General features: G+C 37.4%; 2 long non-coding RNA genes across 2 annotated transcripts; both read left to right on the plus strand.

The window, feature by feature from the left end:
• The first annotated feature begins 563 nt into the window (after positions 1 to 563).
• Positions 564 to 5,516, plus strand: LOC133872440 (uncharacterized). Its single transcript, XR_009901030.1, has 2 exons — positions 564 to 938; positions 5,214 to 5,516. It is a non-coding gene; the product is annotated as an uncharacterized LOC133872440 (long non-coding RNA).
• A 1,814-nt stretch (positions 5,517 to 7,330) lies between these two features.
• Positions 7,331 to 12,300, plus strand: LOC133872455 (uncharacterized). Its single transcript, XR_009901032.1, has 2 exons — positions 7,331 to 7,705; positions 11,998 to 12,300. It is a non-coding gene; the product is annotated as an uncharacterized LOC133872455 (long non-coding RNA).
• The last annotated feature ends 244 nt before the right edge of the window (positions 12,301 to 12,544 follow it).

The raw sequence follows: 12,544 nt of genomic DNA on the forward strand, positions 1-12,544 counted from the left end.
ATTTTGGCCCTAGATTTTGACAAAAACTCAGCCAAGCCTAGACTACACCAATTAATAATGAGGGCGAGGGCCGAGGTGGAGAGCTAATATGTCGACATTTCTCAACGAAAGTTTTTCAAATTTTTGGAGGTACGGATACCAACCATTAGCCATTTAGCCACATCAGCTGAGGATGAGCCCATAATGTCCTCATTCTTATTCTGCTACCCACAAGTCTGAGATACTTTAGCGTGATTACAATAATATCCCTGAGCTTCCATAAAAACAATACAAACCAACCGTAAATCTGTTCAAAATACATGTAATTTTGATATGCAATAGTAAAAATACATAATTTATTCAAAATAGATACATGTAATTTTTAAAAATATATATCACTAAAAATTACATTTATTTTAGAATATATCAATTTAATAGATTGAACTAAAAAAAAAATATCAAACTTAATTTAAAGGAAAAATTTCTTCTTATTTAAAATAACACAGAGAGAAATCTCAAGGCATATATGTTTCATGCATACATGATACTCATGATAGTAAAATCTAATTACCATTTTAATTTGTAGCAAACAATTGGTGGACAAGGGTTTTTAGACACAGGGATATTTTAGTAATTTGATATTTACATTTATATTTCTTTAAGCCCGTGCCTGCTGATCAGTTTTCATTTTTCAACGCCAAAAGATCGAGAAGCAAAAAATGGCGAGTTTAATGGACCCAATTTCGATACTGATGAATGTAATTCTAAGAAAGAGCATGTATGTGTATCGGGAATCCGCTCTCTTGTTTATGCAATTCTTTCCAGTTTTGGTGTCAACAATCCGATTTTCCCGTTTCATTTTCAGTCGTAATACCGCCGTTTCAGGCAGGTACTACCACTCTCCCAGGTCATCCATGGTGGCTCGACATGATCGGTAGTCCTACAAAATTCACGGTGAAGTGTAAGTGTTTGTTTGTCTTTCTGTTTTAGCTGTGCGCGCTGTGAGTTTACCTTGTTTGAATACTATGATTTTCAAATAAATGTGTAATTAATGAACCCGGAAACGTACAATTCATTTATATGCTGAATCTGGGTGTATACATAGTTTCTCGATCTTTGAGTTCGCTTGAAGTAATTTTTTGAAGATTTGGCTACTCGTGTATATGTTATATATGTGCGTTTGAGCTTCATGCATGATTGATACGTGTTCCTCATCAAATTAATCCCTGTGATGCAATCATACAAATGAATGAAGATTAATGTTTCAGGCTATAATATTTGATATTTTGATTCGGATCTTCTGATCAAATATATACAGCATTAGCTGCTGATTGATTTATTTACCATCAAATCATTGCTTCCACCCATGAAAACCATTTTTAGTCTTCTAGTGCAAGTGAAAAGATCATGGGATGGATCTCATCTCCAGATATGACTCAACAGTACTCCATTTCTGTCGTGCAGTAGTGATCATGAAATTTCATTCGACATTAATTCTGTATTTTTTTTTTTCAAAGATCGATCACGCTTTTACTCAAGTCACATTATTCTACCTCATTTCCCTTTTCTAATTGAAATGGATTTTTAGTTCATCCACGACAACATAGTACTGGAAGATGGATGTTTTCGGGTTCCATAGTGACATTTTGGGAGGTGAGGTTGATCCTTGACCTCAGACTTAGCAGCAACGTTCGGATAAGATTTAAAAAAAAAAAAAAAGCCTGAAATTGGACTAGGAATAGTGAGTAGTAGAGTGGGGTAGGGATGTTTGAGGTAAACGTGAGAAACTAGAAGGGGCTTTGAAGGGCTGATTTGAAGGGCCTGAACAATATGAATCAAATATCTTTATGGCATGCATGTTTACCGTAACAAGATGCCATACTCATTGTGAAGAAGATCACTGGAGAGGAAATCAAAAGAAAGATGAAAATTGAGGATGTTAATTTTTCCGATAAATGAAAGAGAGAGATGAGTTACTCTTCATTGCATGTACTAGCAGAAAATGAAGAGATTGCAGTGAAAGTGACAAAATATGGGGTGATTTTGTGTAGGGTATCCATTCAATTTTTCAATCAAATTGAAGAGGAAGAATTTGATTGTGTGGACCTGACAGTGGTTGGCAAAGAGGAGGGAGTTGTAGAAAATGGTGGGATAGCCATTGAGAAGAAAACACAATAGGAGATCATAGAAAAACAACAGTGGTGCCTTTAGAAGGCTTTGATATTCAAGAAAGGTAAATTCTATGAAGTCAAGGACAACATAGTTGTTTGATGAGCACACTTGCGTAGCACACATCATTATCTAAGGAAAGTATTTGAGCTTGAGTGGCACGCATCATCATCTAAGGAAAGGATTTGATCTTGAGTAGCACGTATCATCATATAAGGCTGGATTTGATTGTTATGCACAACTGGATTATATTGTCCAGCAATCTTCTTTGATTCGAATCCCACAATCACAACAGTATCTTCATTCTTGGTTGTTAATGGGAGATTTTCACAATTTTGCAGCAGAATCTTGATGATCATGGGATGGAGCCTCTGTGGCTGTTACCTTAACATCCCCCCGCAAGCGAAGGAGGCCAGGAAGGACCATGAGCTTGGAGCCGGCCTAAGAGAGCAAATTGAGCTGATGAGAGACCTTTGGTGAAAATGTTAGCAAGTTGGTCAACAGTAGAGATGAATTTGATCAAAATATCACAATTTAGGACTTTCTCTCGGATGAAGTGGTAGTCAACTTTGATGTGTTTAATTCATGCATGAAAATTGGGATTGGAGGCTAAGGTGAGAGCACTCACATTATCACACCACAGTACAGGGGCTAGAGACAGAGAGATATGCAGTTTGCAAAACAACATCCGTAACCAGAACATTTCAATGGTAGTTATAGCCATGGAACATCATTCAGCTTCAGTGCTAGACTGAGATACCACAGATTGTTTCTTGTCACTCCAAGAAACAAGACAATTACCTAGAAAAATACCATATCCAGAAGTGGAGCGACGATCATCAGGATTCCTAGCCCAATTCATGTCGCAGAAGGCTTGAAGTTGGAGATGTCCCTTGGTATAGAGAAGGCCATGAGTATATGTATGCTTTAAGTAGCGAAGGACACGCTTAGCTGTAGACTAATGGGAAGAAGTGGGAGAATTCATGTGCTGGCAGAGCTGGTTAACAGAGAAAGAGATGTCAAGACGAGTGAGAGTGCAATATTGAAGAGCATCTACCACCTGGTGATATTCAGTAGGATCAGCAAGGGATTCTCCATCAAAGTGAGACAACTTGCACTAGAGAGATAGGGAGAGACCGACGGTTTGGCACCAAGCATGCATGTGTGGTGAAGCAGATCAGCAATGTACTTAGCTTGAGAGAGATGCAAGTGAGCAGGGGAGCGAGCGACTTGTATGCCCAAGAAGAAGCCCAAGTCACCCAAGTCCTTCAAGGGAAATTGTTGTTGTAATTTGAGAATAAAAGACTGTACAACAGAGATTGTGTTCTTGGTAACTATAATATCATCAACATATACCAACATGATGATAATGATTTGACCATGGAAGAAGAGAAGATGGAAGGATTAACCATGGAAACTGTGAAGCCAAATTCCAAAAGGGCAGTAGACAAGCAATGAAACCAGGCTCTTGGAGCCTTCTTAAGACCATAGATAGATTTGTGAAGATTGCATACAAAATCTGGTTGAGCTGCATCCACAAAACCTTAAGGTTGCTCTATGTAAACCTCCTCCAACATGGTACCATGGAAGAAAGCATTAGAGACATCTATTTGCTTAATAGGCTAGTCATAGTGTACAACCAAGGCTAAAATAATGCAAATGGTGGAAGGCTTGATGACTAGACTAAAGGTCTCAGTGTAATCCACTCCACTTTGCTGCTCAAAGCCTTTAGCAACCAAACGAGCTTTGAATTTGTCAATGGAACCATCAACTCGTTGTTCAATCTTATACGCCCAACGATTCCAAATCACATGCTGCTAGGATGGGTGTGGACAAAGTGTCCAAGTCTTGTTAGAGATCAAGGCCTTAAACTCTACTGTCATAGCAGCTCTCTAGCGAGAGCCAGTGGCTGCCTTTGTAAAATAGGTTCGTTCAACTTCAGTGAGCACAGAGTGAAGAGCTAAAAGTCAGGGAAGGATGTAGGTCAAAGAGACCTAGTCCTAGACCAGGTGGTCATAGGATGCAAAGTAGGGGCAATGGTAGCTACGGGTGTGGCTGGAGATGGCGCAACCATGAGAGAAGCCAAAGAAGGAGAACTAAAGGAAGCATGATGATCAATAGTGCCTAAGGGTTCAAAAGCAAGGATGGGAGATGATGAGGCATCTGAGGGACTAGTAGTAGTGATATGGTCATTGTCAGATTCAGTAGAGGTATGATGCGTGGAGTTAGTAGCCGCATGATGTGTGTGATGTGGTAAGGAAAAAGAGTAAGAAACAAGGATGCTTATCGGGACTATGAAGGGAGCCTCAAAAGAAGCATTGATCTTGAAAGGAAATTGCAAGAGATTATGACGTTCTTTGGCAGGAAGTGATTGTTCATAAAAAACCAGATGTCTTGACAAATAAACACGGTTGGTGACGGTATCCATACAGCGCTAACCAGCATGACTATATCCAAGAAAAATGCAGACTTTATATCGAAATTCTAGTTTACGAGTTGTGTAAGGGTGAAGAGGGGGGAAGCATTTGCATCCAAACACTCTGAGAAGAGAATAATGAGGAGACTTTAGGAACAATTTCTCATAAGGAGAAACATGATTCAGGACATATGTAGGGATCATCAAATCATCAGCTTAAAAATAATTCAAGCCCTTAAAATCATTATTTACTGAACGACCATGCCTATTTTCACGTTAAAAATAAATTCAAGCCATTTTGTGTTAAATTTTTCTTTTCCATTCACTTAAAGGGCATTGAGTTAAAGAAACATTTTCCCCTCTTGAAAAAGGAAGAATATGTCGTCATCTTGGAACAAAGCAGAACCTTTTTCCGAATTCCGATTATTGGCTAATTTGACTTGATTGTTTGAAATGTCGCTAAAACACTAAATTGACATTGTATGTCCACTATCTGGATATGGACATTATTTCAAAGTAATTAAAGTCAATTCATTTCTATTTTTTTAAAAGAATTTAATTCAATTCAAATGTATTTTATAGTTTTTTTTTTTTTTTTTTTTTTTTTTCTTTTTTCTATTAAATAATGGGACAAGGGTTACACTTACAGGGAAAAAAATCTGGCCATATCACTTTGGGAGCTGTTCTCTTATTCTAGAAGGTGACTCCTTGCAATCAACTCACCTCATCTTACCTCAGAATGGGCTTCAGCCCCATGTTCATGAACGTGATCATGTCGACATCAACTAGCAGCTCCTCTCTTTTACAACTTAGATTGTATTGAAAAATTCTAGATATGTGAATTTCTGTGCACAATTACATTACCATATCGCTAAATAGGCTGCTTCAAACCGTGTTATTCCCTGATGTAATCTTTTCTTAGAAGTTAAGTTAGAGACCAATAAAGACTAAATCTCCATTTATTTTTTAGTCTAGTCTAATAAGGATTAGATCTCTAATTCAGAATCTTTTCTTACTAGAGTTGTCCTCTCTTAGAAGTCAATGCTTAATTGGTCTCTTATATAATCGGTAGTTTATTGTTTCTCTATTTAAACGAGAACTATCAATAACAAAGGGAGGAGTTGATCATCGTTTTAGAATATAGTTTACTGTGTTTTGGAGGTGAAGACTCTCTCGAAGAAGCTATTAAAGATTACGGCTCTCTCGAAGTAATTGATTTATCCTTTACTGTGTTTGGTTGTTAGTGGATTCGCATCGTTCCCCATCATTTCCCTATTCCTTTCTCTTTAAGATTTAGAAATGGAAAAGACCCTATTAATCCCCCTTTGAATAGGGGAAAAGTAAAAAAAGAATGACAAATCTGGCCATTCTAATTACTGGAAAACCATAAGACAAGAGAGAAACAAAGCTGACTTAGGGTTTAATAAGTTAGTGAGACTAATCTATCAAGACGAAACGACATCGTTTTTGCATAAATGTAATAAAAGAAGAAAAAGGTAGCCTTACCAAGAAAACGGACGGATGAAAAGATCCTTGTGAATTATTAAGAGGACGCGAAATGATTTCAATAGTCATATCCATAAATAAATAAAAAAATAAAAAGTTTAGAGAAAAGGAGGCCATAATTATAATTTAGACATTGAAATGGTACTTGCAGATAGACATATAGGAATCAAGAAAGATCACCGACCTTTGAGATTTATTTTTTCTTTCATTTAATTTGTCCATATTTCTTTTTGTGTTTTGGTTTAGTTAAGGGAAGGGTGGTTAATTTACTGATGTAGGGATCATCAACTCATCAGCTTAGAAGAGGTTTAACCAACCCATGTTGCTTCTTTGTTTCCAAGCATGTTCCTTCTACTGTTCTACAAAGCAGCCTTCATTGTTTGAAGTCTGCACCACTACTGTTAGTTTATGCAGCTACTTGAGACCGGCTCTTAGTGACAGTACTACTGAAAGAAAAGCAACAATTCATGTTGTTGCATGTCCAGCATTTATTCCTCAACTTGTTCTTCATTGCCGGAAAAAGAGTTGGTTATTTCATTGTTATCACTTCAAAATTGTAAGCTAAATTGTAATTAAAACTCTCTAAAATCGTTTATAAAATTTGGTCTTATCTAATTATAATAAACTAATGTGATAATCGATCATCTTCTAAATGTAGATGTGATATTCCAACTTGTCTTTTAATTATTCATTTTTTATTTTGGCCCTAGATTTTGACAAAAACTCAGCCAAGCCTAGACTACACCAATTAATAATGAGGGCGAGGGCCGAGGTGGAGAGCTAATATGTCGACATTTCTCAACGAAAGTTTTTCAAATTTTTGGAGGTACGGATACCAACCATTAGCCATTTAGCCACATCAGCTGAGGATGAGCCCATAATGTCCTCATTCTTATTCTGCTACCCACAAGTCTGAGATACTTTAGCGTGATTACAATAATATCCCTGAGCTTCCATAAAAACAATACAAACCAACCGTAAATCTGTTCAAAATACATGTAATTTTGATATGCAATAGTAAAAATACATAATTTATTCAAAATAGATACATGTAATTTTTAAAAATATATATCACTAAAAATTACATTTATTTTAGAATATATCAATTTAATAGATTGAACTAAAAAAAAAATATCAAACTTAATTTAAAGGAAAAATTTCTTCTTATTTAAAATAACACAGAGAGAAATCTCAAGGCATATATGTTTCATGCATACATGATACTCATGATAGTAAAATCTAATTACCATTTTAATTTGTAGCAAACAATTGGTGGACAAGGGTTTTTAGACACAGGGATATTTTAGTAATTTGATATTTACATTTATATTTCTTTAAGCCCGTGCCTGCTGATCAGTTTTCATTTTTCAACGCCAAAAGATCGAGAAGCAAAAAATGGCGAGTTTAATGGACCCAATTTCGATACTGATGAATGTAATTCTAAGAAAGAGCATGTATGTGTATCGGGAATCCGCTCTCTTGTTTATGCAATTCTTTCCAGTTTTGGTGTCAACAATCCGATTTTCCCGTTTCATTTTCAGTCGTAATACCGCCGTTTCAGGCAGGTACTACCACTCTCCCAGGTCATCCATGGTGGCTCGACATGATCGGTAGTCCTACAAAATTCACGGTGAAGTGTAAGTGTTTGTTTGTCTTTCTGTTTTCGCTGTGCGCGCTGTGAGTTTACCTTGTTTGAATACTATGATTTTCAAATAAATGTGTAATTAATGAACCCGGAAACAATTCATTTATATGCTGAATCTGGGTGTATACATAGTTTCTCGATCTTTGAGTTCGCTTGAAGTAATTTTTTGAAGATTTGGCTACTCGTGTATATGTTATATATGTGCGTTTGCGCTTCATGCATGATTGATACGTGTTCCTCATCAAATTGAGTCCTGTGATGCAATCATACAAATGAATGAAGATTAATGTTTCAGGCTATAATATTTGATATTTTGATTCGGATCTTCTGATCAAATATATACAGCATTAGCTGCTGATTGATTTATTTACCATCAAATCATTGCTTCCACCCATGAAAACCATTTTTAGTCTTCTAGTGCAAGTGAAAAGATCATGGGATGGATCTCATCTCCAGATATGACTCAACAGTACTCCATTTCTGTCGTGCAGTAGTGATCATGAAATTTCATTCGACATTAATTCTGTATTTTTTTTTTTCAAAGATCGATCACGCTTTTACTCAAGTCACATTATTCTACCTCATTTCCCTTTTCTAATTGAAATGGATTTTTAGTTCATCCACGACAACATAGTACTGGAAGATGGATGTTTTCGGGTTCCATAGTGACATTTTGGGAGGTGAGGTTGATCCTTGACCTCAGACTTAGCAGCAACGTTCGGATAAGATTTAAAAAAAAAAAAAAAAGCCTGAAATTGGACTAGGAATAGTGAGTAGTAGAGTGGGGTAGGGATGTTTGAGGTAAACGTGAGAAACTAGAAGGGGCTTTGAAGGGCTGATTTGAAGGGCCTGAACAATATGAATCAAATATCTTTATGGCATGCATGTTTACCGTAACAAGATGCCATACTCATTGTGAAGAAGATCACTGGAGAGGAAATCAAAAGAAAGATGAAAATTGAGGATGTTAATTTTTCCGATAAATGAAAGAGAGAGATGAGTTACTCTTCATTGCATGTACTAGCAGAAAATGAAGAGATTGCAGTGAAAGTGACAAAATATGGGGTGATTTTGTGTAGGGTATCCATTCAATTTTTCAATCAAATTGAAGAGGAAGAATTTGATTGTGTGGACCTGACAGTGGTTGGCAAAGAGGAGGGAGTTGTAGAAAATGGTGGGATAGCCATTGAGAAGAAAACACAATAGGAGATCATAGAAAAACACAATAGGAGATCATAGAAAAACAACAGTGGTGCCTTTAGAAGGCTTTGATATTCAAGAAAGGTAAATTCTATGAAGTCAAGGACAACATAGTTGTTTGATGAGCACACTTGCGTAGCACACATCATTATCTAAGGAAAGTATTTGAGCTTGAGTGGCACGCATCATCATCTAAGGAAAGGATTTGATCTTGAGTAGCACGTATCATCATATAAGCTGGATTTGATTGTTATGCACAACTGGATTATATTGTCCAGCAATCTTCTTTGATTCGAATCCCACAATCACAACAGTATCTTCATTCTTGGTTGTTAATGGGAGATTTTCACAATTTTGCAGCAGAATCTTGATGATCATGGGATGGAGCCTCTGTGGCTGTTACCTTAACATCCCCCCGCAAGCGAAGGAGGCCAGGAAGGACCATGAGCTTGGAGCCGGCCTAAGAGAGCAAATTGAGCTGATGAGAGACCTTTGGTGAAAATGTTAGCAAGTTGGTCAACAGTAGAGATGAATTTGATCAAAATATCACAATTTAGGACTTTCTCTCGGATGAAGTGGTAGTCAACTTTGATGTGTTTAATTCATGCATGAAAATTGGGATTGGAGGCTAAGGTGAGAGCACTCACATTATCACACCACAGTACAGGGGCTAGAGACAGAGAGAGACGCAGTTTGCAAAACAACATCTGTAACCAGAACATTTCAATGGTAGTTATAGCCATGGAACATCATTCAGCTTCAGTGCTAGACTGAGATACCACAGATTGTTTCTTGTCACTCCAAGAAACAAGACAATTACCTAGAAAAATACCATATCCAGAAGTGGAGCGACGATCATCAGGATTCCTAGCCCAATTCATGTCGCAGAAGGCTTGAAGTTGGAGATGTCCCTTGGTATAGAGAAGGCCATGAGTATATGTATGCTTTAAGTAGCGAAGGACACGCTTAGCTGTAGACTAATGGGAAGAAGTGAGAGAATTCATGTGCTGGCAGAGCTGGTTAACAGAGAAAGAGATGTCAAGACGAGTGAGAGTGCAATATTGAAGAGCATCTACCACCTGGTGATATTCAGTAGGATCAGCAAGGGATTCTCCATCAAAGTGAGACAACTTGCACTAGAGAGATAGGGAGAGACCGACGGTTTGGCACCAAGCATGCATGTGTGGTGAAGCAGATCAGCAATGTACTTAGCTTGAGAGAGATGCAAGTGAGCAGGGGAGCGAGCGACTTGTATGCCCAAGAAGAAGCCCAAGTCACCCAAGTCCTTCAAGGGAAATTGTTGTTGTAATTTGAGAATAAAAGACTGTACAACAGAGATTGTGTTCTTGGTAACTATAATATCATCAACATATACCAACATGATGATAATGATTTGACCATGGAAGAAGAGAAGATGGAAGGATTAACCATGGAAACTGTGAAGCCAAATTCCAAAAGGGCAGTAGACAAGCAATGAAACCAGGCTCTTGGAGCCTTCTTAAGACCATAGATAGATTTGTGAAGATTGCATACAAAATCTGGTTGAGCTGCATCCACAAAACCTTAAGGTTGCTCTATGTAAACCTCCTCCAACATGGTACCATGGAAGAAAGCATTAGAGACATCTATTTGCTTAATAGGCTAGTCATAGTGTACAACCAAGGCTAAAATAATGCAAATGGTGGAAGGCTTGATGACTAGACTAAAGGTCTCAGTGTAATCCACTCCACTTTGCTGCTCAAAGCCTTGAGCAACCAAACGAGCTTTGAATTTGTCAATGGAACCATCAACTCGTTGTTCAATCTTATACGCCCAACGATTCCAAATCACATGCTGCTAGGATGGGTGAGGACAAAGTGTCCAAGTCTTGTTAGAGATCAAGGCCTTAAACTCTACTGTCATAGCAGCTCTCTAGCGAGAGCCAGTGGCTGCCTTTGTAAAACAGGTTCGTTCAACTTCAGTGAGCACAGAGTGAAGAGCTAAAAGTCAGGGAAGGATGTAGGTCAAAGAGACCTAGTCCTAGACCAGGTGGTCATAGGATGCAAAGTAGGGGCAATGGTAGCTACGGGTGTGGCTGGAGATGGCGCAACCATGAGAGAAGCCAAAGAAGGAGAACTAAAGGAAGCATGATGATCAATAGTGCCTAAGGGTTCAAAAGCAAGGATGGGAGAGGATGAGGCATCTGAGGGACTAGTAGTAGTGATATGGTCATTGTCAGATTCAGTAGAGGTATGATGTGTGGAGTTAGTAGCCGCATGATGTGTGTGATGTGGTAAGGAAAAAGAGTAAGAAACAAGGATGCTTATCGGGACTATGAAGGGAGCCTCAAAAGAAGCATTGATCTTGAAAGGAAATTGCAAGAGATTATGACGTTCTTTGGCAGGAAGTGATTGTTCATAAAAAACCAGATGTCTTGACAAATAAACACGGTTGGTGACGGTATCCATACAGCGCTAACCAGCATGACTATATCCAAGAAAAATGCAGATTTTATATCGAAATTCTAGTTTACGAGTTGTGTAAGGGTGAAGAGGGGGGAAGCATTTGCATCCAAACACTCTGAGAAGAGAATAATGAGGAGACTTTAGGAACAATTTCTCATAAGGAGAAACATGATTCAGGACATATGTAGGGATCATCAAATCATCAGCTTAAAAATAATTCAAGCCCTTAAAATCACTATTTACTGAACGACCATGCCTATTTTCACGTTAAAAATAAATTCAAGCCATTTTGTGTTAAATTTTTCTTTTCCATTCACTTAAAGGGCATTGAGTTAAAGAAACATTTTCCCCTCTTGAAAAAGGAAGAATATGTCGTCATCTTGGAACAAAGCAGAACCTTTTTCCGAATTCCGATTATTGGCTAATTTGACTTGATTGTTTGAAATGTCGCTAAAACACTAAATTGACATTGTATGTCCACTATCTGGATATGGACATTATTTCAAAGTAATTAAAGTCAATTCATTTCTATTTTTTTAAAAGAATTTAATTCAATTCAAATGTATTTTATAGTTTTTTTTTTTTTTTTTTTTTTTTCTTTTTTCTATTAAATAATGGGACAAGGGTTACACTTACAGGGAAAAAAATCTGGCCATATCACTTTGGGAGCTGTTCTCTTATTCTAGAAGGTGACTCCTTGCAATCAACTCACCTCATCTTACCTCAGAATGGGCTTCAGCCCCATGTTCATGAACGTGATCATGTCGACATCAACTAGCAGCTCCTCTCTTTTACAACTTAGATTGTATTGAAAAATTCTAGATATGTGAATTTCTGTGCACAATTACATTACCATATCGCTAAATAGGCTGCTTCAAACCGTGTTATTCCCTGATGTAATCTTTTCTTAGAAGTTAAGTTAGAGACCAATAAAGACTAAATCTCCATTTATTTTTTAGTCTAGTCTAATAAGGATTAGATCTCTAATTCAGAATCTTTTCTTACTAGAGTTGTCCTCTCTTAGAAGTCAATGCTTAATTGGTCTCTTATATAATCGGTAGTTTATTGTTTCTCTATTTAAACGAGAACTATCAATAACAAAGGGAGGAGTTGATCATCGTTTTAGAATATAGTTTACTGTGTTTTGGAGGTGAAGACTCTCTCGAAGAAGCTATTAAAGATTAC

Source organism: Alnus glutinosa, chromosome 7, assembly GCF_958979055.1.
Source record: "Alnus glutinosa chromosome 7, dhAlnGlut1.1, whole genome shotgun sequence".
Lineage (NCBI taxonomy): Eukaryota > Viridiplantae > Streptophyta > Magnoliopsida > Fagales > Betulaceae > Alnus > Alnus glutinosa.